This window comes from Bufo bufo, chromosome 1 (genome assembly GCF_905171765.1).
Source record: "Bufo bufo chromosome 1, aBufBuf1.1, whole genome shotgun sequence".
Classification (NCBI taxonomy): Eukaryota; Metazoa; Chordata; class Amphibia; order Anura; family Bufonidae; genus Bufo; species Bufo bufo.
Genome location: NC_053389.1, coordinates 664648203 through 664671252, shown reverse-complemented (window position 1 = coordinate 664671252; position 23050 = coordinate 664648203). Strand labels below are relative to the sequence as shown.

The following is a 23050-nucleotide window of genomic DNA, read 5'->3' as shown; positions in this document are numbered from 1 at the left end:
GCATTCTGTATTAAAGAATACTATTATTTTCCCTTATAACCATGTTATAAGGGACAATAACACAGTGAATAGAATGTCATCCTAGCAACCATGCGTGAAAATCGCACTGCATCAGCACTTGCTTGCGATTTTCACGCAGCCCCATTAACTTCTATGGGCCACGCACAAGTGATGCATGAAAATCATCGCTCATGTGCACAGCCCCATAGAAGTGAATGGGTCCGGATTCAGTGCGGGTGCAATGCATCAAAATTCACCTCATCAAAATTTTGGTATCGAAACAACCCTACACCGATCTGACCGGCGTAGTGTTGTCACGATTCCAAAATTTTAATTCGGTTTCGATTTGGCAACAAAAAATTTCATTTAGCTCCTAAATTTTTTCAGTTCAGGAGCCAATGGCTACTAGGTATTTTTTGTAGTCTGGAGCACTGCCTTTAGCACAGATCTGTTCAGCACCATGGACAACAGGATGCCATGGGAACCTTCCCCGTCTGCCAAAACTGAAGCAGACAGGGAAGGAGGGGGGCTCCCTCCCTCTGTGACCCCATCCTGTCTGGGGGCTGCAAAGGCACAGCAGCCCCCCGATGGGAGAGGGAGGGAGCTCCCTGACTGTTAACCTTTTCCATACAGCGGTCCGTACGGACCGCGGTAAGGAAAAGGTTAAACGGCTGACATCACAGCACAGATGTCAGCCGTTTATACCAGAGTGTCAGCAATGTGTGGTATACCCACTGGACGCCAATGAATATTCAAGAGGAGGCGGGCAGGGGCGGAGGCCAGCGTTGTGACAGGATGCCCGCTGAATGATTTCAGCTGGCATCCTGTTCCGATTAACCCCCGCTGCGCCGCAATCGCGTTTTAAACCCATGACGTACCGGTACGTCATGTGTCCTTAAGGACTCGGGAAAGACGCCGTACCGGTACGTCATGTCTCCTTAAGGGGTTAAAGAGTAACTGAACCTTTGTAACAATTTTTAATATGATGTCCCTAATGCCCTAGTAAACTTTTTCTAATATACTTTATTAATCAATTTTTTATATACTTTTTCCTCCCTGTGCACACTCAGTTCTCTGTACACCGCTGACAGCTTAGCGGTGTACGGAGTGTCGAATTTATGAATGGGGCTGCAGAAGCGGCACATTGCTGCTCCTGCCTGTGCTCCCTGGAGGTATACGAACTCCTGGCATAGCACATGGGTACCCTGTACCCATGAACTATGCCAGGATAAGCTGAGCGGAGCGGCTCCTGCTTCTGTCCTCCCACTCAGCTAATCCTGGCATAGTACAGAGAACTTAGGTTTAAACGCACAGGGAAGGGTGCGCTTTAGGTAGGGGAAAGAAAAATACAAAATTGATTAAAAAGTATATTCGAAAAAGTTTCATTAGGGCATTAGGGACATCATATTACAATTTTTTACAAAGGTTTAGTTACTCCTTTAAGAGGGCCAGACATTATAAAATAAGTAGCACGTTATGTAAGGCATAAAGCAGGGATGTAACAGCGCTTACTATTTTTCCTGGGCGCCGCTCCGTTTGCCCACTGTGACCCTGTTAAATTCTCCCGCCTGGTATGCTAATTAATAGCATCAGAACAGGGAGGAGAAGACGCCAGGGTTTCTCAATGGCTGTAGCGCGATCCAATCACAGCGGAGAGCGTCACCTTCTCCCTGGTTGTGAAGCTCTCCGATGTAATTGGATCGCGCTACAGCCATTGAGAAACCCTGGCGTCTTCTCCTCCCTGTTCTGATGCTATTAATTAGCATACCAGGCGGGAGAATTTAACAGGGCCACAGCGGGCGAACGGAGCAGCGCCCAGGAAAAATAATAAGCGCTGTTACATGCCTGCTTTATGCCTTACATAACGTACTACTTATTTTATAATGTCTGGACCCATGAAAGGTCCTCTTTAAAAATAAATTTCTTTGAAGGTGTCCAGACTTTAAGAGTTGATGCTTTTAAGGTAATATGTAGTTTGTTTTCGCATATGGAATTAAGAATAATGAAATCATAATATTAAAAATTCAGATGAATGAAACTTTATTAGGAGAAGCATAATTTCTCTGACTTTTCAATATTTTTAAAGTTGTTAACAGGGAATTTGATATTAATAGCCTATCCTCTGTATAGGTCATCAGCATCAGCATCATATTGGCGGGGTTCTCTGCTGTTTAGAGAGGCTGCAGTGCTCCATGAGCGCTTAGGCCTCTTCCTAGGGCATTGATGTCAATGTAATTTGGTCATGTTGTCTAGACTCAGCTAAGTCCCATTCACTTGAATCGGGCTGAGCTGCGGTACCAAGCACAGCCGCTATACAATGTCTGGCACTGTGCCTGGTAAGCTATGCAGAGACCGCAACTCTGCCCGCAGCTCCCGTGAATGCAGTGGCCTCTTTAAAGGTTTTTTTTGTCAGCAGGAAAATGGGTATTAACCTGGCTGACATTAATGATGTACTAATGTCAGCTGAACATAACTATATTAGTGCCATCTCACTGCGTGCCACCGTTATTGATAAAAAAAATAATTTTCCTGTGGAAATCTCGCGCGTGTGCCGTCCCGTTCAGTATTTGAGTGAAGTCGGCAGCCGGCGAGTGTCCTTAACTTACTGCGCCAAATACTGAACGGGACGGCGCAGGCGTGAGATTTTCACAGGAGACAGGGTTGGCATGCGGAGACCAACGCTGCCTGGCCCTGTCAATCAAGTGTAGCAGGGCGTGGCCAGAGGTGGGAGAACGGAGCCTCTAGGAGCAGGAACAACCCCCCCCCCCCCCCGCACCTAGATGCTCTGCATATTATAAGTTATTTTTTCTCAATAACGGCGGCACGCAGTGAGATGGCACTAATACAGTTATGTTCAGCTGACATTAGTACATCACTAATGTCAGCCAGGTTAATACCCATTTTTCTGCTGACAGAAACCCTTTAAATAGGGATCTTGAGGATAGGCCATCATTATCAAATTTCTGGATAACCCCTTTAAAATCTAATCAAAGAAAAGAGTTACATCTAGCGGTGTAACACAAAACATATGACATCTTCTGGACGCTTCCAGTACCATATTAAAGGATCACCCTAGTGGAAACCATAATTTCCCATGTGAATTCTCATCTGTTATCATGTGATGGCTGTCTCAATAATGAAATATATGTGAAATGTGCCTGGCCTTTGCATTGTAACAATGCACAAAGTCACTCAGTGTAAGCAACTAAAGGGCATAGCCCTGTGTATACTGCTGTTGCCACTAGGCCTCCACCAGGCCTCTTGGACCTGGCCCATAGATTTCATGGGCTGTATTAAAAGTAAATGCAAGTCATATTATTCTTATTCATATTTGGGTTTCTTTCTCATGATGGCTAAAGGTCTTGCATGATCTTAGTTTCCTGCAAGTTTGTTTCTGTGGCAGCTGGTGTATAGTAATTGCTAAGTTGGGTGCACGACATTTCCAGAGTCTGTAACCAGTGGGCATTATCCATAATGCTTTTGAAATTCATTTGTAGTATTGAGCATCGTTCATTAACCTTGTATAAATAAGTACAAATATATTGACTGTATGAATTTTCTTTTTGATTGCAACCATAAGAGTTGTGAACTCTATAAGAACCTCAGCAAGTTTGCGCTTGATGTACTTTCCTGAACCAGATGTCTTGTATCTTAATTTTTACACTTTGCATATTTAGTCAAACCCTTTTGTACCTCAGATATGTATTAAAATGTATAATTAGCCAAATATGCAAACTAGCTCCAGGATGCCCACCAGTGACGTATTGTTCTCCTCTTCTGTCTTCATTTGATATTCACATCTGGCATTCTTGTTTATCAAATCTTTCTTGGCCTGATCTTTTAGGTTTTGTTTTTTTTTGCAGATGGATTTCACTTTTTTTCCCTCCCCCTCTTTAAAAATCCTACTTCTAACTGGAATGAGATTTATATAACACCTGACATTTTTTTAAATCTGCTTTTTTGTAAATTAAAGAAAAAACTATTTGAAACATACTATTTGAAACATGCTATTTGAAACATATTTTATCTAACTGTATCCACAGGATTTATTTAAATTATAAAAATAATAATCATAGTAATAATAGTAGTAATAATAAAATGAACCAAAGAAAATAGAGGGCTTAAATATTTTATGACGTTAGACTGTTTTCAGACTCTTATGCCGCAAGAGCTTATTTGCATCCCATTTTTCCCAGAATTCCAGAGGAGTTTGTATGATCTATAAGTCTCCTCACGCTGATTAAGGCGCTCTTTCCCCAAGGAGAGATAGTAACCCCCCACCCAAAACAGTGGTTGAGGGAATATATGGAGCGGGCTGCTGCAGTGAATCTGCACCATATGTGGTCTGGCACCGGGCCGAAATGACGTGGAACGGCGATCGTGCCTATAGCTAGCAGTGCAGAGGAGAAGATACAATGTGGAGCAGGACCTGTGATGATGTCATCCTCATGTGACCAGGGTAGGAAGACAGAGCTCAGCAGCACAGTAGAGAAGTGGTGAAGGACCTGATGTCACGGATGGGGAAAACCCTCAGCCGTGCGGTATCAGCAGATGGAATGGTCGCTGCTCGACCAGGACAACAGGATTAGGGAGCAGGTGACCTCCTAATCGCATCCCTAACCTGACCCTGACTCCTAGCTACATGAGCCGACCTTGATGGTAGGAGGGCTCATGCTCCGGAACCTTGAAGTCCCTGCTAGCCCTCAAGATGGCCCTAAACTAGGAGCTGGGTAGACAGCCCGTTACTCCTGGACACGGAGGAACAGGAGTCTAAAGTGGCCAAGCAACAAAGACAGGGGAACATAAACAGACATATGGCAGTGACAGGTAAGTGAGCCTAGTACCACACTTACCTGCCACAGACACACAACCTGGAACCCAAGTGCTGCTGTCCACAAACACCAAAGACAGAGCACACAACACACATCACAGGAAACCAGGAAACCATATGCTGCAATAAGAAAAGACCAACAAACATCTACCAAACACCATACATGAAGTAAACACACATCTTCATAAACATAGTGAATCACAATTTATGACCACAAGGTTGGCCCTCACTGGCAGATGGAAATGTGACCAGGAGAGTTCCTCCAGCTTACAACAAGGCTGGAGTACCCCTCAGACATCATGTCTTAAGTGAGGCTTTATAGCCCATGCAGCCACACCCACACCCACAAACGGACACACCCAGTGCAAACACACACTAGGAAGGAAGTTAACCCTTCCAACACCAGAGAAGGGAAACACACACTAACACACACTTAAAGGAGAAGTGTCCAAAACACGAAACACACTGTGGCTGTTGCCGCAGGCAACGACATGGGTGGCACTCATATCCTGGGAGTCAGCCCGAAGGCCGGGACACTGCCACCACATGTACACACTACAAACGTTGCCACGGGCAACCACAGTGCAGGAACGATGTCCGTGCACACCACACATAAGACAGAGTGCACACAGACATACATAAGTGCATACATACACGCACACAACTCCAAGGAAACCGCACACATAGCTGTTGTCCGCGGCAACCGCACATGAGGCAAACAACATTATACCTCCAGCTGCGGTTGACACTACAACCCAAACCGCGGGCAACTGTATGCGGCTCCCAAGGAGTCACGACCAAAACCGTGGCCGTGACACCTGAGTGATGTCATCATCATCATGTGACCAGTGCAGAAAAACAGAGCTAAGCAATGCGGAGAGAAGTGATAAAGTACTTGTGGGATGTCACGCTGTAAGGGGTCAGAACGTCTGTGCTGTGCGTGGCAGAGAGGTTAGTAGTGTCCTGTGATAGCCCATGATAACATCCTATATATGCTGGGAGATGTACTGTTTTATTATATCTCTCTCCTTGTAGTGTCTACTGATGCCCTACATTAACAATTTGGGCATGCTGAGAGTTGTAGTTCTGTCATCATACTTCTCACCCAGTAATGTCCACTGATGCCCTGTAATAGCAATCTGCACATGCTAGGAGTTGAAGTTATCTCTTCTTATACCCCTCTCCCAATAATGCCTCTTAATAACAGTCTGGACATTCAGGGAGTTGTAGTTCTCTCCTCTTATTTCCTTGTCGCTATGTCAACTTATTCCACATAACAGTCTGGACATGCTGGTAGTTGTAGTTCTCACCTTTTTATATTGCTCTCCATGTAATGTCAACTGGTGGCCCATAATAACAGTCTTGTCACTGGAGTGGTAAATCTTAGAGATTTATGACAAGTGGGGGAGATTTCCATAGGAATAGGCTCACCCTGACTGTCTCTACAAATAGTTTTCTGGGTTATGTTTACATTTGAGTGGGAAGGAGGACTTGTCTTGGTAGATTTAGTATTGTAGTCTATTGCACATGGTTGTAACCCTGCTTTCCCTGGATCTTGTGAGGCAAATCTGCCTAGCTATGGCACTATTTAGGAGTGAGAGATAGATTTATTTTGGTAGATTAAGTAATCTGCAGTCTTAGGGTCCATTCACACGTCCGTTGTTTCTTTCCTGAACTGTTCCGTTTTTTGCGGAACAGATCTGGACCAGATCTGAACCCATTCATTTTCAATGGGTCCTGAAAAAAATCGGACAGCTCAATGTCTGATTTTTTTTTTCAGGACCCATTGAAAATGAATGGGTCCAGATCTGGTCCAGATCTGTTCCGCAAAAAACGGAACAGATCAGGAAAGAAACAACGGACGTGTGAATGGACCCTTAATTACAGCTCCACATGGTGATAACCCAGCTTTTCCAGGAGCCTGAAAGGCAAACCTAGTCGTGGTTCTATTTAGGAGTGGAAGAGGGATTTTTCTCGGTAGATTTAGCACTCTGCTGTCCATTACAGTGGCACATGGTGGTAACCCAGCTTTCCATGGAACCTGAATGGAAAATCTGGCTAGCTTTGGCACTATTTTGGAGTGAGGAGGGGAAATTCTTGGTAGATTAAGTACTCTGCAGACTTCACACTGATCCATATGGTAGTAAACCAGCTTTCTCAGAAACCTGAAATGCAAATCTCCCTTGCTATGGCACTATTTAGAAATGGAGAGTGGGCTTTCTTTTTGTTGATTTAGTAGTGTCTTACTGTTCCAGATGGTTGTAACCAAATCTATTTTGTACTATTACTAACTTGGAGATTTCTTGCAACAAAATGGCCAACCCTATAATTAAACCCAGACCTCTCCTTCTATACTTCCTTGCTCACATGCGCAAGCATTAAAAAAAGGGGTAGTAGATTTGACTGCAGCCTGAAAAAACAGTGCAATGCTTTTCTATTGTATTTTTCATGGTCTACAATTGTGATATCTAACGAAACACAAGCATATAACAGACACATGGAGAATTTTGTGTGTTTGGGATTCTGGCTTTAGTTAACCTTTTAGGTGGGTAGAGGCAGACCTCCTATGCCCCTTATTCTGAATCTGTGAGCGATTGTAATTCTAGAAAAATGTGGATATCTTAGACTGGAAATGATCAATATCAATTCTAAGGATGGAAATACGGAGGCATTTACCACTTCCAGACCGGGCCATTTACCCCCTTCCTGACCAGGTCTAAGGGCTAATGCCCACGGCCGTGTGCCGGCTGGGCCCGTGCTGCAGACCACAAATTGCGGTCCGCAGTGCATGGGCACGACCGCGGGGAAACCGCATGCGGATTGCGGACCCATTCACTTGAATGGGGTCCGCGATCCGCACCCCAAAAAAGTAGTGGATCTCAGACAGCTCCTTTAGTCCTGCCTGTCGAAGAATTTCACTGCAGCAAATCTCTATCACGTTTATTGAGGAGAAATGGATAAATATAACGATATATGCAATCTAAAGAGGAAGTTATTTTAACTTCTAAATAGGAATGGTTTGCTAATTGGTTATAAGTTGTCAGTTTACCAGATACACATGGATGTTTTGGTATATAAACATCAGACATGAGGCGAATGGATTGTTACTACCTGACCTCTGTCTTCAACTTTACTTCTACTAGAATAGCTCCTCCTGTAATTGGTCAAATATAGCCAACTAATTATTTAACAGATCTAGACACTGAATGTCAGTTGAATGCAGCAAAGTAAATATCTGGAGACCATATGGGCTTAAAACTCAAAATTTTAAAACGACATTCTTTGGCAAAATGAAATAGAAAGGTCAATTTATTACATACATGTTACACTGAGCCAATAGTGTGTGTTAGTTGTGTGCTCTTGATGATAAAATAATGCTTACCCTTTTAACCCCTTATTGACCACTAGGGATGAGCGAATCGACTTCGGATTAAACATCTGAAGTTGATTTGCATAAAACTTTGTTCTAATACTGTACGGAGCAGGAGCTCCGTACAGTATTAGAATATATTGGCTCCGATGAGATGAAGTTATTGCTTCGCAAAGTCTTGCGAGACTTTGCGCAATAACTTCATAAATTGATTTAAGCTGTAAAAAAACATTTCCTGAACTCGGGTTCGGTTCCAAGTTGTACCTTGGAACCGAACCCGAGTTCGGGAAATGGTTTTTTACAGTACAAATTAATTTATGAAGTTATTGCGGCGACGGGGGGTAAGGGGGAAATGGAGCGGCCTCCCTAGTGTCGCCTGCAATGCCCTTTAAAGGATTTCTATTTTATTTATTTCATATTATTTTTTTTTTTTTTTATTAATAATGGTACTGTCTGATACAATAATCACAACTTATTCCTCATTATACTTTATTTGCATTGTATGGTATCTGCAATATGTTCTGCAAGCAAAGCCAAAGGTTTTTTTTTATGTCATTTTAAAGTTAAAGGACTTCTGTCACCCCCCATTTAGCAATTTTCAGTATCGGACATTAGCTATTTGCTAATGTCAGTTGAGTCCATATACATCACTCTTACCTCTCTCTGTGCTGTAATTTCTTTAAAAATCGTACTTTTATAATATGCTAATTACTTCACTACCAGCAAGTTGGGCGGTTACTTGCTGGTAGCCGCCCCCTCCTCAACTTGATAGACAGGGCCAGCAAGCGCTCTCCTCCTCCCGTTGGCCCTGTCTGCCCATGAAATCCCGCGCCTGCGCCGTACCGGTCCTCATTTGGCGCAGGCGCTCTGAGAGAAGGTCGTTCGCTTGCCCGCTCCTTCCTCAGTGTGCCTTCGCCGTCACACTACACCTGGAAGAGAAGAATGCCTGCATCAGCGATAATGAGGGAGGAGCTGGCAAGCACGCATCCTTCTCTCAGAGCGCCTGCGCCGAATGAGCAGACAGGGCCAACGGGAGGAGGAGAGCGCTCGCTGGCCCTGTCTATCAAGTGGAGGAGGGGGCGTATTTATAGTCCGAGGATGCGACGGCTGACAGCAAGTAACCGCCCAACTTGCTGGTAGTGAAGTAATTGGCATATTATAAAAGTACGATTTTTAAAGAAATTACAGCACAGAGAGAGGTAAGAGTGATATATATATGGACTCAACTGACATTAGCAAATGGCTAATGTCCGATACTGAAAATTGCTAAATGGGGGGTGACAGAAGCCCTTTAAAGAACAATCCTTTTAAGTATATTGCTTTTAACTTCCAAGCAATTGCTTCTTACTACAGAGACATGCATGCAGAGTGACTGCTAGGGATTACCTATAACCACAATAAGGGCTCCAACAGGACTGACGTGATTGGAATCGGAGTACTTATTAGTTATTCTGGATCCTGGGCAGCCACTTTCATGACATATCGCTTACACTGGTTGGGGCAGTATGCTCAAGAAAAGTTGCAAAGCTCCAAGGAAATTCCTATTTTATTTATTTATTTATTTATGTTATGCACTTATATAGCGCTTCTATATTACGAAGCGCTTTACATACATTATCATCACGCTGTCCTCAGCGGAGATCACAATCTAAGTTCCCTATCAGTAGGTCTTTGTAGTGTGGGAGGAAACCAGAATAACTGGAGGAAGCCTATGCAAACAAGGGGAGAACATACAAACTCCATGCAGATGTTGTCCTTGGTCAGACCTTGGACCCCAGGCACTGGAAGGCACCAATGCTAATTACTGAGCCACCTTGCTGCCCATATTGCCTATTCCTATCTTTTGCTTTACATACAGTGCATCATTTGTGGCATGTAAAGCTAATAATCTATAGAAGGAACTTGCAGACAGGTATTCATTTATACTTAGCTGTTACACTAGAGTTGCACTACATTTTTAATGATGGTAAAGTATAAATATTCAAATGAGGCATCTTACAGAATGTGCATGTAAATATACTGTATATGTATTTTTATAGTATGTGTAGTGCAGATTTTGTAGTAGTAGTAATGTGATCATTTTGTGGTTTAATATTCAGTACACATCTCCTTATTAAGAGGTTCATTTGTAAAACAGACAGGTCTGTGTTTTATGTCATCCTACATTGTAGCGGGACAGGTCACTTTGACATTTGCTGCCTGTAGCAGTAGATTAACAATCAAGCAAGTATTGGAAAAAAAAAATCTTTTTTTTTTTTTCCTCATTGGTTTTCCTTCCTTCATGGAAAAAGTAATTTTGTTGATAGCTATCCGAACCTGATCCGTTTATGATCGAAAAGTTGAAATCCTTAATCCAGGCAGAAAGCAGTCCTGGTGTAGTGAGTGGCAGGGGCTTAATACGTAGACATTACATGACTTTATAAAGCTGAATATTGAATTGTAAACATTTTACTGGCTCACATGATATGGACTGACAGATTAATAACTGGACCACACAGCTACTTACCCGCACTGAAATAGCATTTGTTTAGAGTTAATTTTAGAGTTCAGGAAAGGACGACCATGTCTACAACTTGTGTTATCCCTGAACCAAGTCGGGGCATCCCAAGGCAGCTTAGACTGTAATAGCAATTTACATTCATCATGAAATATTTTCTGTGCTTTCCAAGTTACAAAATGTGTTTATCCAATACCGTTTTTTACTAATTCAGAGCTTACACAAACAGGGTTTTATAGAATTACGTGAAAGGGCTTGTTTGCAATCATACTTGCACAGCTAATACATGCTGTACACCCATCCACACACTTACACATATTATGATACATACACACACAAATACATATATTCATGCATACATATACACTCTGTGACCCACACATATACATACACACATACATGCATACAGTCACACGCACACATTGTGACACATACACTTAAAGGGGAATTCCCTTATCAGACAATGAGGGCATATCGCTAGGATATGTCCCTATTGTCTGATAGGTACGGGTCCCAGGGACCCACACCTATCTCGTAAACGCAGCCGAAAATGAAGCCGGAAAAGTGATGTCCAGCATTGCCGGGTCCGGCCACCACCAAGCGTTTCTATTGGACCACTGAAAATAACCGCTGGGGGATTTTCGAAATCCCCATAAATGTAATTGGGAATTCACCGTGCTTGTGCAGCCACCGCTCACATTCACTTCTTTGGGGCAGACAGAAATAGTCGAGCCAGCTCTCAGCTATTTTCGCCAGCCCCATAGAAATGAATGGAGGTGCGCGCTCCTTCCCTTTGCCAGATGTGTTTATGACCTCTGGGACCCGCACCTATCAGACAGTGGGGGCATATCCTAGCGATATGCCCTCATTGTCTGAGATGGGAAGCCCTTTTTAACTTCTCGATTAAATTTTTCTCTCAGAAGGGAAACGCTCCCCTCCTCCCTGTAACGGTCACGTCCACACACACACACAGGGGGGAGGATAGTGACCACTGCGCTCCACTCTTACCCCTGGCCCTGCCTACTTGCCACACGAGTCCTAATGACAGGGGACAACTGGACGGCAGTCCCTAACTTAGGATACGTGCGGGAAGGACAAACAAGACAAATAACGGATAGTGAACGGACCGGGACAAAACCAAGAGAGCTACGCAGTACAGAGGGATAAGCAAAGAATGGTCAGGAGAAGCCGGGGTCAAATACCAGGAGAGTAGAGAAGCACAACAGGAGTCCGCAAAGAATAGTCAGGTGGAAGCCGAGGTCAAAATACCAGGAGAGATGCGCAGTACAGGAGGAGCAGGCAAAGGATCATCAGGGAACAGGATCTAGTAAGTATGCAGGTAACAAACAAATCGCCAGGAAACCTAAATTAACAGGCAACCTGTGGCCAGCAGGCTGCCTGTTAAATACTAGTTAGCTGGGATCATGTGACGTGGCCAGCGTCACATGACCCACACCAGGAAGTACAGCTGAGCACCGAGTGCCCAGCTCGGTGCTCAGACCTCGCCTGGTTGCTGGGGGAACTGGGGACACCGGCCGCACGGAGGAGACATGCGCGGCCGGTCCGTCCCGCCCCCCTATCACCAAGGAGACGAGGATGCTGTCTGCGTCCTCGCTCCTGAACAGAAACGGGACGCCGGCGGCGCTGAGGAGAGCGAGCGCCCCGGCGTCTCGTGACACTCCCATGAAATGTTCACCAGCAAATGGCAGATAGCATCACATATAGTGTATCTACACAACTGGACTGAGCCACAGACATCAACCAGGATGAGTGAGGGCATGAAGGGGAGGTTTTAACCCCCATATCCTACCTGCTGGATACTCCCCTGGCATCTTCTCATGCAGTCACTGCAAGGAACATTGGTCAATATATTAACTTTGTCTGCAGCAAGTTGAAGGCATTGTTTGGTTTTAACATGTATTGTGCATTGTACTGTACACAAATATTTACTGTAGTCTTTCATTACTAAGGCCATACGTTATTTGAAATTACAAACTTCTTTTTGTAAATTCATGTTTAGCCTCAACATAAGAGTATACAAGGAGACGGTTGCATAGGTAAAACCACCCAGTTGCATATACACTCACCTAAAGAATTATTAGGAACACCTGTTCTATTTCTCATTAATGCAATTATCTAGTCAACCAATCACATGGCAGTTGTTTCAATGCATTTAGGGGTGTGGTCCTTGTCAAGACAATCTCCTGAACTCCAAACTGAATGTCAGAATGGGAAAGAAAGGTGCCAGATGGTTGTTGGTGCCAGATGGGCCGGTCTGAGTATTTCACAATCTGCTATGTTACTGCAATTTTCACGCACAACCATTTCTAGGGTTTACAAAGAATGGTGTGAAAAGGGAAAAACATCCAGTATGCGGCAGTCCTGTGGGCAAAAATGCCTTGTGGATGCTAGAGGTCAGAGGAGAATGGGCCGACTGATTCAAGCTGATAGAAGAGCAACTTTGACTGAAATAACCACTCGTTACAACCGAGGTATGCAGCAAAGCATTTGTGAAGCCACAACACGCACAACCTTGAGGCGGATTGGCTACAACAGCAGAAGACCCCACCAGGTACCAATCATCTCCACTACAAATAGGAAAAAGAGGCTACAAGTCTCGATTTCTGTTGAGACATTCAAATGGTAGAGTCCGAATTTGGCGTAAACAGAATGAGAACATATACCCATCCTCTGATGGCTACTTCCAGCAGGATAATGCACCATGTCACAAAGCTCGAATCATTTCAAATTGGTTTCTTGAACATGACAATGAGTTCACTGTACTAAAATGGCCCCCACAGTCACCAGATCTCAACCCAATAGAGCATCTTTGGGATGTGGTGGAACGGGAGCTTCGTGCCCTGGATGTGCATCCCTCAAATCTCCATCAACTGCAAGATGCTATCCTATCAATATGGGCCAACATTTCTAAAGAATGCTATCAGCACCTTGTTGAATCAATGCCACGTAGAATTAAGGCAGTTCTGAAGGCAAAAGGGGGTCCAACACCGTATTAGTATGGTGTTCCTAATAATTCTTTAGGTGAGTGTATATGAAGAGGGGCCCACATGAGGACTTGGCAATGGATGCACTTTACATAGTTACATAAGTTTAAAAAAAAAGACGCACATCCATAAAGTTGAACCCATCTCAGATCTTAAACTGAATCCCAAGATGTGGCCTTATAAATTTGTAAATAGGTAATATTACATTGGGATCACAGGATTTTAGCTTTTTTTTTATATACACATATTTGCTTTTGCATCTGCTGCCTGAAATTGAGCACTACTGCTTAGCTTACTTGAAACCAGAATACCCAGGTCCTGTTCTTGTTCTGTTGTCCACAGCTTAATTCCATTTAATGTATATGCAGCCATGTGATTTCTGTGGCATAGGTGCATTACCCTACATTTTTGAACATTAAAATTCATCTGCCACATTCTTGCCCATGCTGCCAGCTTATCTAGGGCTTTTTTGTAATATTTGACAATCAAGCTGGGTTTTCAGTATCCTACAAAGTTTTGTGTTATCAGCAAAAATTTAAGTCTGTATTAGATGGGCATATTTTCTGCCAGATGATTGCTAACTTAGCGATCACCTGGCAGTGTAATTCTGCTGCCGATTACTAGATGAACGAGCAAATGTTTGTTCATTGGGCTATCATGATCTTTCAGCATGCTAAAAGATCACAATTTGCCAGTGACAGATTGTGCTGTCTAATCAAGATCTGCTGTCGGCAAACAACTAGACAGCACGGGGACATTCTCCTGTATGATTGCTAGGTCTAATACAGGCTGTGACACAGTAAGGGGTTGTGTCTGGCAAGGCAGGTATTTTCCTCCCAGCATGTGCGGCTGCGCTGGTTTCCAGCCAGGTGGGGTCAAATACCAGACCGGAGTTTAAGTGCTAGTCCGAGTTTTGGCAGCACCTGGCTGTCCTTAATTAGGCAGCTGGGCTCAGCAGAGAGGTCTCTGTTTTTAGGATCTGAGGCGTTGTGCCGTGCTGGAGGGCTGAGAGCTGCACGCTGGGGAAACAGGCCCCCTAAAGCCTGCTGTGGTCTACTGGAGGCAGAACTGCCAGCAAGGTGACTTGTGTTATATGAACTTTCCATTGTATGTGAATTAACATCAAGACTGCAAAGTTACGTGCTGTTTTGTGGAATTGCCTCAAGTGTGTATAAACACTGACGTTTTGAGTTAAGAACTTGTATTTTGCCTCTATAATACGCCCGCTTACCCTGTCTACCAGAGAAAAACCCCACAATTGGTAGAGGATGCGGGCAAGAGCAGTGAGGCTGGCGTGAACGCCGATATTCTTGTTTTCTGCATTTGTCAGGCACGATTGTATGTCGTACATTAAACCAGCTGTATTACAACCAGTGCCCCACGACAAAATGGAGGCTGTTGTGAAGACCCTCATGGAGGCTAATCTGCAGCAGCGAGAGACAAACCTGCAGCAACGTGAGGCTAATAAGAAGCAGCACGATACTAACCAGTTGCTGCTGCAACACGTGATGGTTTTGCAGACAGCAGGAGCAACCCCGAGTGTCCACGATGCCCAGAAAGCAGTCCGTGCTGCGATTCCTAAGATGACCCCCCGCAGTCGACATTGATACCTACCTGGCAATGTACGAGAAAGTGGCATCAGGGAATAGCTACCCCGTGACCAGTGACCTGAGGAAGTTTCTCCATTCCTGGCATCCGATTCTCAGTGGGTGTATTTCGACTTGCCGGACGATCAAGCGGCCGACTACCAAAATGTAAAGGGTGAAATTTTGGCAAGACTCGGAGTGAATGTGTTGATCAAGGCCCAATGGGTACATCAGTGGGGGTTTAAGCCGGCTGATCCTGCGAGGACCCAGTATTATGACTTACTCCACCTCTTGCAAAAGTGTCCCACGGCTATGCTGGATAGACTATTTCTGGAGGGCTCTGCCACCCCATCTCCACCACCGGATCGGTCAGGTGTCTTCTGGCAACGCCCTAGACATGGTCGAACTGGTGGAGTGCTACGAGGCTAGTAAGACTGTTACAGGGGGTTCTTTTTGGAGGGGGGCAATCAAACCCCATAATTCCCCATCCCAGACCCGGCAACTTCTACCAACCAAACCCACCCGGGGTGTACCCTCTACAGACCTGGCTCTGATAGTCTGCTGTCAGTGTCAGAAGCCGGGCCATGTAAGAGCTGACTGTCCCCATCAGGTGGAACCCATGGATACTAACTATGGCTACCGTCAGTCGCTATATGCCAGAAAGCTGTGTGCAGCAGGTACCCCAAAAACTCTAAACCACCTGTGCCAGGTGGAGGTAGGAGACACTCCAGTAGTGTCTGGTGTCCCTAGTAACGGCTCCCCTGGTACGATCAGCGGAGTATACTGGCCGGAAAGTCGGGGTCATGTGCATCCATGGAGACTTAAAGGACTATCCCACTGTGTCTCCAACCACAGGGACTGGCAGATGGACTCACGAAGTAGCAGTTGCCCCAAATTTACTCTACGAATTTATAATAGGGAGAGACTTCCCAGGCTTCCCGGCACCGTGGCCTGCTATGAGAGTGACTGATACCCATAGGACAGGGGTAACCCTAGCAGAGTGGCCCGGCTCAGGGGGGGGATACCAGAACCCTGGGAACCTGAGATCGAAGGGCCAGCGGTAGGTTGTGACTGCCACTTCGGTGGAAGAGGGGGAGACGACCCCGCTAAGTGTGATGGTGGGAGATGTGGAGGACTTGCCGCCGGGCCCTGAATTGGCAGACCTCAATGTCTCCGGGGAAAATTATGGTACCCCCCCAACGTCGGGACCCAACCCTATCATGCGCCTGGGAAAATGTGTTAATAGTAGATGGTGAACCACAACAACCTGGATGCAGAGTCAGTGTTTCCCCGTTTTGCGGTTCATCAGGATATGTTGTATCGGGTAAACCAACTACGGGGTGAGCCTATTGAACAGTTAGTGGTCCCCAAGGCTTATTGCAAGCTTGTGTTAGATCTAGCCCACCAACATGTTCTCGGGGGTCACCTGGGGCTGCAGAAAACTCAGGATCGTATTCTACAGCGTTTTTACTGGCCCAGCATATTCAAAGAAGTGTAAGAGTTTTGTAAGTCTTGCCCGACCTGCCAGATAACTAGCCCCCAGCCACATTTCCGTAGTCCCCTAGTACCTCTCCCGATTATCGAAGTATCGTTTGACCGACTAGCTATGGCCCTCATAAGCCCAGTACTGAAGTCTGCCAGAGGGCATCAACACATCTTAGTCATTCTAGACTACACCACTCGGTACCCGGAGGCGGTGCCACTGCGACATACCTTGGCCAGACTCATAGCTAAGGAGTTAATGGAGATGTTCTCCCGAGTAGGACTGCCTAAAGAGTTTCTGACCGACCAAGGGACCCCTTTTATGTCCAAGGTGATGAGGGAACTCTGTAAGTTGCTGCACATAAAACAGCTACTGACGTCCGTTTACCATACGCAAAAACGGATGGTCTGGTAGAACGGTTTAATCAAAAATATGTTGAAAAAGGTAGTGTCTAAAGATGGGAAGGACTGGGACCTCCTTCTGCCCCATCTTATGTTCCCAGTGCGAGAGGTACCCCAGGCCTCAACTGGGTTCTTGCACTTCGAACTGCTATATGGCAGACACCCTCACAGTCTCTTGGACATGGCCAAAGAGGCGTGGGAACAACAACCCACTCCACATAAAAGTGTCATTGAGTACGTTACCCAGATGCAAGATCGTATAGAAACAGTGTTGCCTCTTGTTAGGGAGCATATGGAGGCAGCTCAGCGAGCCCAGAGTCGGGTCTATAATCGGCAGGCTCGGGTCCGGATGTTTAACCCGGGTTTTGGTTCTGGTGCCGACCGTGGACAGTTAGTTCCTGACTAGGTGGCAGGGGCCCTACGAGGTACTCAAGAAAATTGGAGATGTAAACTACAAGGTACACCAGCCAGCAGGTTTACCATGTGAATTTACTTAAACCGTGGATAGATAGGGAAACCTGTACAGAAGACAGCCCACAGCTGGGTTTTCTAGGAGAAGAGGTACCGGCCCCTTTGTCTGATGCAAGAGAGGCGTCTGTCACAGTAAAAATTGCTGACAGCCTTTCCTCTAAACAGATTCAGGAGGCCAGAGAGTTCGTTAGTCGGAACACTTATGTGTTCCCAGACCTCCCTGGATGCACTTGCATAATCCAGCATGACATTGTCACTGAGCCTGAGGCAAAAGTCAGATTAAAACCATACCGGGTACCCAAGGCTCAGTGACGAGCTATATCGGAGGAGGTGTAGCTAATGTTGCAGCTAGACGTCATTAAGGAGTAAAAAAGTGAGTGGGCCAGTCCTATAGGATGGGGCGTTGCGGTTTTGTAACGACTTTCGGAAATTTTACGAGGTTTCCAAATTCGATGCGTATCCCATGCCCCGGGTGGATGAGCTTATCGAGATGTTAGGACAAGCCCAGTATTTTCCTGTTTTGGACCTCACAAAAGGGTACTGGCAGGTGCCCTTAACGGAGGTTGCCAAAGAGAAAACTGCCTTTATCACGCCTGAGGAGCTGTATCAATATAAGTTCTTACCCTTTGGTCTGCATGGCGCCCCCGCCACTTTTCAGCGACTGATGGACATTGTGCTTCGTCCACATCGTCGGTACGCTTAGTCTTATCTGAACAATATTGTCATCCACAGTACCGACTGGGAAAGTCACCTACCCAAAGTTCAGGCTGTTTTGGACACCCTTCGGAAAGCTGGCCTAACCGCTAACCCAAAAAAATGTGAGATAGGGTTAGAAGAGACTAAGTACCTTGGGTATGTCATTGGGCGCGGAGTCATCAAACCCCAAGTGAACAAAATAGAGGCGATACGGAATTGGCCCCGACCCGTCACTGCTAGGCAAATAAAGTAATTCCTGGGAATGGTGGGCTATTACATGAGGTCTGTTCCCCACTTTGCTACTCTAGCTGCGCCCTTGACAGGGCTCTTGAAGCGACTAAATCAGTCATGGTGCACTGGGATGATCGGGCGGAAAAGGCTTTTGCCGCTTTGAAGTCGGCCCTGTGTGGGTCACCGGTTTTGGTGACGCCCGACTTCAAGGGAGTTCGTAGTACAAACGTATGCCTCTGATGTAGGACTCGGTGCTGTACTGTCTCAGTAAGTCAGCGGGGAGGAGCATCCTATTGTCTTCCTAAGCCGCGAGCTCACCCCAGCTGAAACCAGGTACAGTATAGTGGAGAGAGAGTACCTGTCTACCAAGTGGGCATTCTCCGCTACTATTTGTTGGGGAGAAAGTTCCGCCTGGTGACTGACCACTTCCCTCTCAAGTGTATGAGCCAGGCCAAAGACAGGAATGCCTGGGTCACCAGATGGTTTTTGTCTCTGCAGAACTTTAAGTATTCGGTAGGACACAGAGCAGGCCGGTTGCAGGGAAACGCGGATGCCCTTTCCCGGGTGCATTGTCTGGCTTGTGTCCACCCCCTCAGGATTGAACAAAGGTAGGGGGTGGGTGGTATGTGACACAGTGAGGGGTTGTGTCTGGCAAGGCAGGTATTTTTCTCCCAGCATGTGCAGCTGGGCTGGTTTCCAGCCAGGTGAGGTCAAATACCGGGTTTTGGCAGCACCTGGTTGTCCTTAAATTGGCAGCTGGGCTCAGCAGAGAGGTCTCTCTGTATTTGGGATCTGAGGCGTTGTGCCATGCTGGAGGGATGAGAGCCGCACGCTGGGGAAACAGGTCCCCCTAAGACTGCAAAGTTACGTGCTGTTTTGTGGAATTGCCTCAAGTGTGAATAAACACTGACGTTTTGAGTTAAGAACTTGTATTTTGCCTCTACCCTATCTATCAGAGCGAACCCCCACAAGGCTTAAAGGGGTTGTTTCACTGCAGCAAATGACACCTTATTACCGGGTAGCTTGAATTCAGACTTTGAATTGTTTGGCTTCTTGTGAGAACGGGGTGTGTGCCCTTTGCCGATGGGACATCGGAGTCAGGCTGTTTTACCAGCACTCCGATCTCCCCTTGGTGGAGGGCACACTACCTAATATTTACACCTCAATACATCTACACGTCCTGCAATAATGCTTCACAAATAGTCAAAGAGGACCCATAATCAATATAAGAAGCAGTAGGTATAACTTTGTTGAACACTATTACCCAAATAGTACATAAAGGGGTATAATACGAATAAATACTATGGAAACTATATATAAAACTAAAATATGAGAAAAACGCATAGAAATCGCACATGCGTTTTTTCCATATATTGAAAATTTATACCAAGCTACATTAACTACCAAGGTTTTTCTATATTTATAATATATTGTTATTTGATTTTAATCTTTTTTAATTGTATTTATGTTTTAACCATCTAATCACTTTTCCGGGTTTTGGAACAACCCACAATTGGCTCCAGGTTTTCCAAGTAACAGATAGTCTATATAAGGACTGATTTTGTGGGGTTTCAGATATGGCTACTGAGGAAGAGGTTTGAACCTTGAAACGCAATTAGCAGACATTTCAGAACACCCACACAAATATTGCAAAATGAGCGATGAAAGCTTTCGGACACTACTGGCAGCGATATAACTAACAGTGATTGTTAGTCGAATTTCCGCTGTCAACCAATACTACAGCAACCTTTGAATCCTGCGGGATTTCAAGCGAGAACTACGGTCATCATGAGAGACGCCGAGCCGTAGCAGAAACAAACACAAGCGCACATTCGGATACAAAACAGGAGTGACAACACAGATACCGTGATGAAGGGGGGTGAGTACACTGGATATTGAGTGGGACGCGTCCTTAACCAGTGTAACTCTGCAAAACAACTAAACAGTGAGTATTAAAGGGGTTGTCTGAGTTATGAAAAAACTAATATACAGCACTGAAAATCTGATGGGCAGCAATATATAACTAAGCTAAGCAAGTTTTATGCAAAAAAATATATATATTTCCTCATTTCCCTGGTTCTCTTCTGGCCCTTTGTTTACATGCAATAAAACAATCTCTGCCCCTCCCCCTGCTCTGCTAAGGGAGTGGCTACAAGAGCTGCCCTGAGTGACATGTCTGCCTGCTGGGAGAATCAGCAGCATGTTGTATGTGTAGGACTACAAGTCCCAGCTGTATAATGACACTGTTAAGGAAGTGGATACAAGAGCTTCCCTAAATGCTGGGAGAATCAACAGCAACTTGTAAGTGTAGAACTACAAGTCCCAGCTGTATAAGGACACTGCTAATACACACAGGATCTTCCCCCTACCTTCTTGTGCAATGCTCTCTCTAGTCTGTCAGCTCCTGTGCCCAGAATGGTCACTGCCTGCAGCTACCCAGTCTGTGCAGCTGAAGGGGTTAAAAATCCTAGGAGAGCGCAGACAGCCCGGCAGTGAAGGGGGGCGTGGCCAGCACAGTGACGTCCCGTTTACAGGCTTGTGCAACGAACTTTATCAGAGCAGGGAGAGAAGCTGACATCACAGGTCATGTGACCCTCAGTCAAATCTGATAAACCAGGCACTGCAGATAAAGTGAGTTAATTGTAAAGTTGTTATATTTGCCTAGTTAGGCAAATATAACAACTACCCAATACGGCTGTCATAAAACAAACTCCTGCCATCGCTCTTCCCCATAAGGACTCGTTTGCCAGCAGCAGATCGTGTTTACCCGATGAACGAGTGAACATTTTCAGCGCCAGATAATCGCCAACAAGAGTTCCTATAAACGTTCCTAAGCGATTATCTTTAAGATTCTTGGCCCATGTAAAGGTCCCTTAACACAGATCCCTCTGGTACCCCCTTGCTGACTTTAACCATTTTCAGTATGTTCTATTTAACATCGCCTGTTTTTCTGTCTCTTAACGAGTTCTTTACCCATGTGCCTATATTGTCCCAGAGTCCCTGCTTTTGTAGCCTCAGCACAAGGTCCTTGTGTGGTATTGTATCAAATGCTTTTGCAAAATCCAGATATCACATCTACGGCACCACCAACATACAGATTTGCTCTTACCTCCTCATAGAAACACAGAGTGTTTGTTAGGGATGACCTGTTTTGCATGATTTCCAACTGGTTATTGGTTATTAATTTATTCACCGTTATATTCTTCTACATCTCATCTCTTAGAATACCATATTTTTCGCCTGGTAAGACTCACCTAGGTTTTAGAGGAGGACAATAAGAAAAATATTTTTTTCATTAGACTTTAGATCAGGCCAGCAGTCAGACCCCTGATGTTAATCAGACCTTAGCTCACAGCCCTAATCAGACCCCCAATGTTAATAGGACCCCAATATGAATAGACCTCAGATGAGACCCCGATATCTCAGATCAGCCCCCATGACACAGAGAAAATAAACACTTACCTCTCCTACTGACGCACAGCGTCGGGTTACAGAGCGCCCTCACATTGTGCACAGCCACAGGACAGCTGAGGACCAGGAAGCGGTGAGTACAGAGCCTTAAATGTTTCCCAGTCCTCTGGTACTAATGAGCGCTTCTATAATGGAAACGCTCATTAGTATTCACCCCATAAGACGCAGTGACATTTTCCCCCACTTTCTCCCAAGTGCGTCTTATGGGGCAAAAAATACGGTACCTTCAAACATTCTACCAAATATGTCAATCTTAGTTGATGCTAGTTGCACCTTTTCACCTTTCTAGAATATTGTTCCAACATCATCTGCCCTCCAGTCCTGTGGCACTGACACTATTATAATTGAGTCTGCTCTTTGTTTTTATCTTATTATATTCAGTACATCTCTTTTTAGCCACATTGGTTTCCTTTTTATTTGTGCACATTTTGTTATCCGTGGATATAGGCTTACTATAGGATTCAGGTAATATCTGATTAACCTTTAGGATACCGGAGGTTTTTTCATTTTTGCATTTTCATTTTTCTTCCCTATCTTCCTTGAGCCATAACTTTTTTATTTTTCTATTCACATAGCTGTATGAGGCTTATTTTTTGCGGGAAAAGTTTTACTTTCTAATGCCACCATTTAATATGACATACAATATAGTGGGAAGCGGCAGAAAAAAACTCCAAATGGGGAATGGAATTGGAAAAAAACGCAATTCCTCCACTGTTTTACGGGTTCTATTCCCACTGCAGTTTTCACCCTTTAGATACTGTGATCACACTTGATCACAGCATCTAAAGGCTTTAATACTGTGGTCAAATATGACCACTGCATCTGGAAGCTAAAAAAACTGAGAGCACACTCTCCTTGGCTTGCAACATCTCCTAGCGGGGATCTGGATGATGTTTGCGGCAGCTTCGGTCCTTCTGAATAAATGGTCTTCCTAATGCATTGGGGTTTATAAGAAAAGTTTTTTAAAAAAAATATAAAAAAATTCAACACATCATGTTTTTGCTATCT

General features: G+C 45.0%; 1 protein-coding gene across 2 annotated transcripts in view; it reads left to right on the top strand.

Moving 5' to 3' along the window:
- The window catches only part of ATP8B4 (ATPase phospholipid transporting 8B4 (putative)), a 515241-nt gene that overhangs the window by 153093 nt on the left and 339098 nt on the right, over nucleotides 1-23050 (top strand). Inside the window, exon 1 of one of the 2 annotated variants that reach the window (XM_040414026.1) lies at nucleotides 10066-10113. The exons of the other annotated variant lie outside the window; for it this stretch is intronic. The gene's annotated coding sequence lies outside the window, so the exon portion shown is untranslated. Of the gene's footprint in view, nucleotides 1-10065; nucleotides 10114-23050 lie in introns of those variants that run through there. 2 annotated transcript variants of the gene reach the window in all.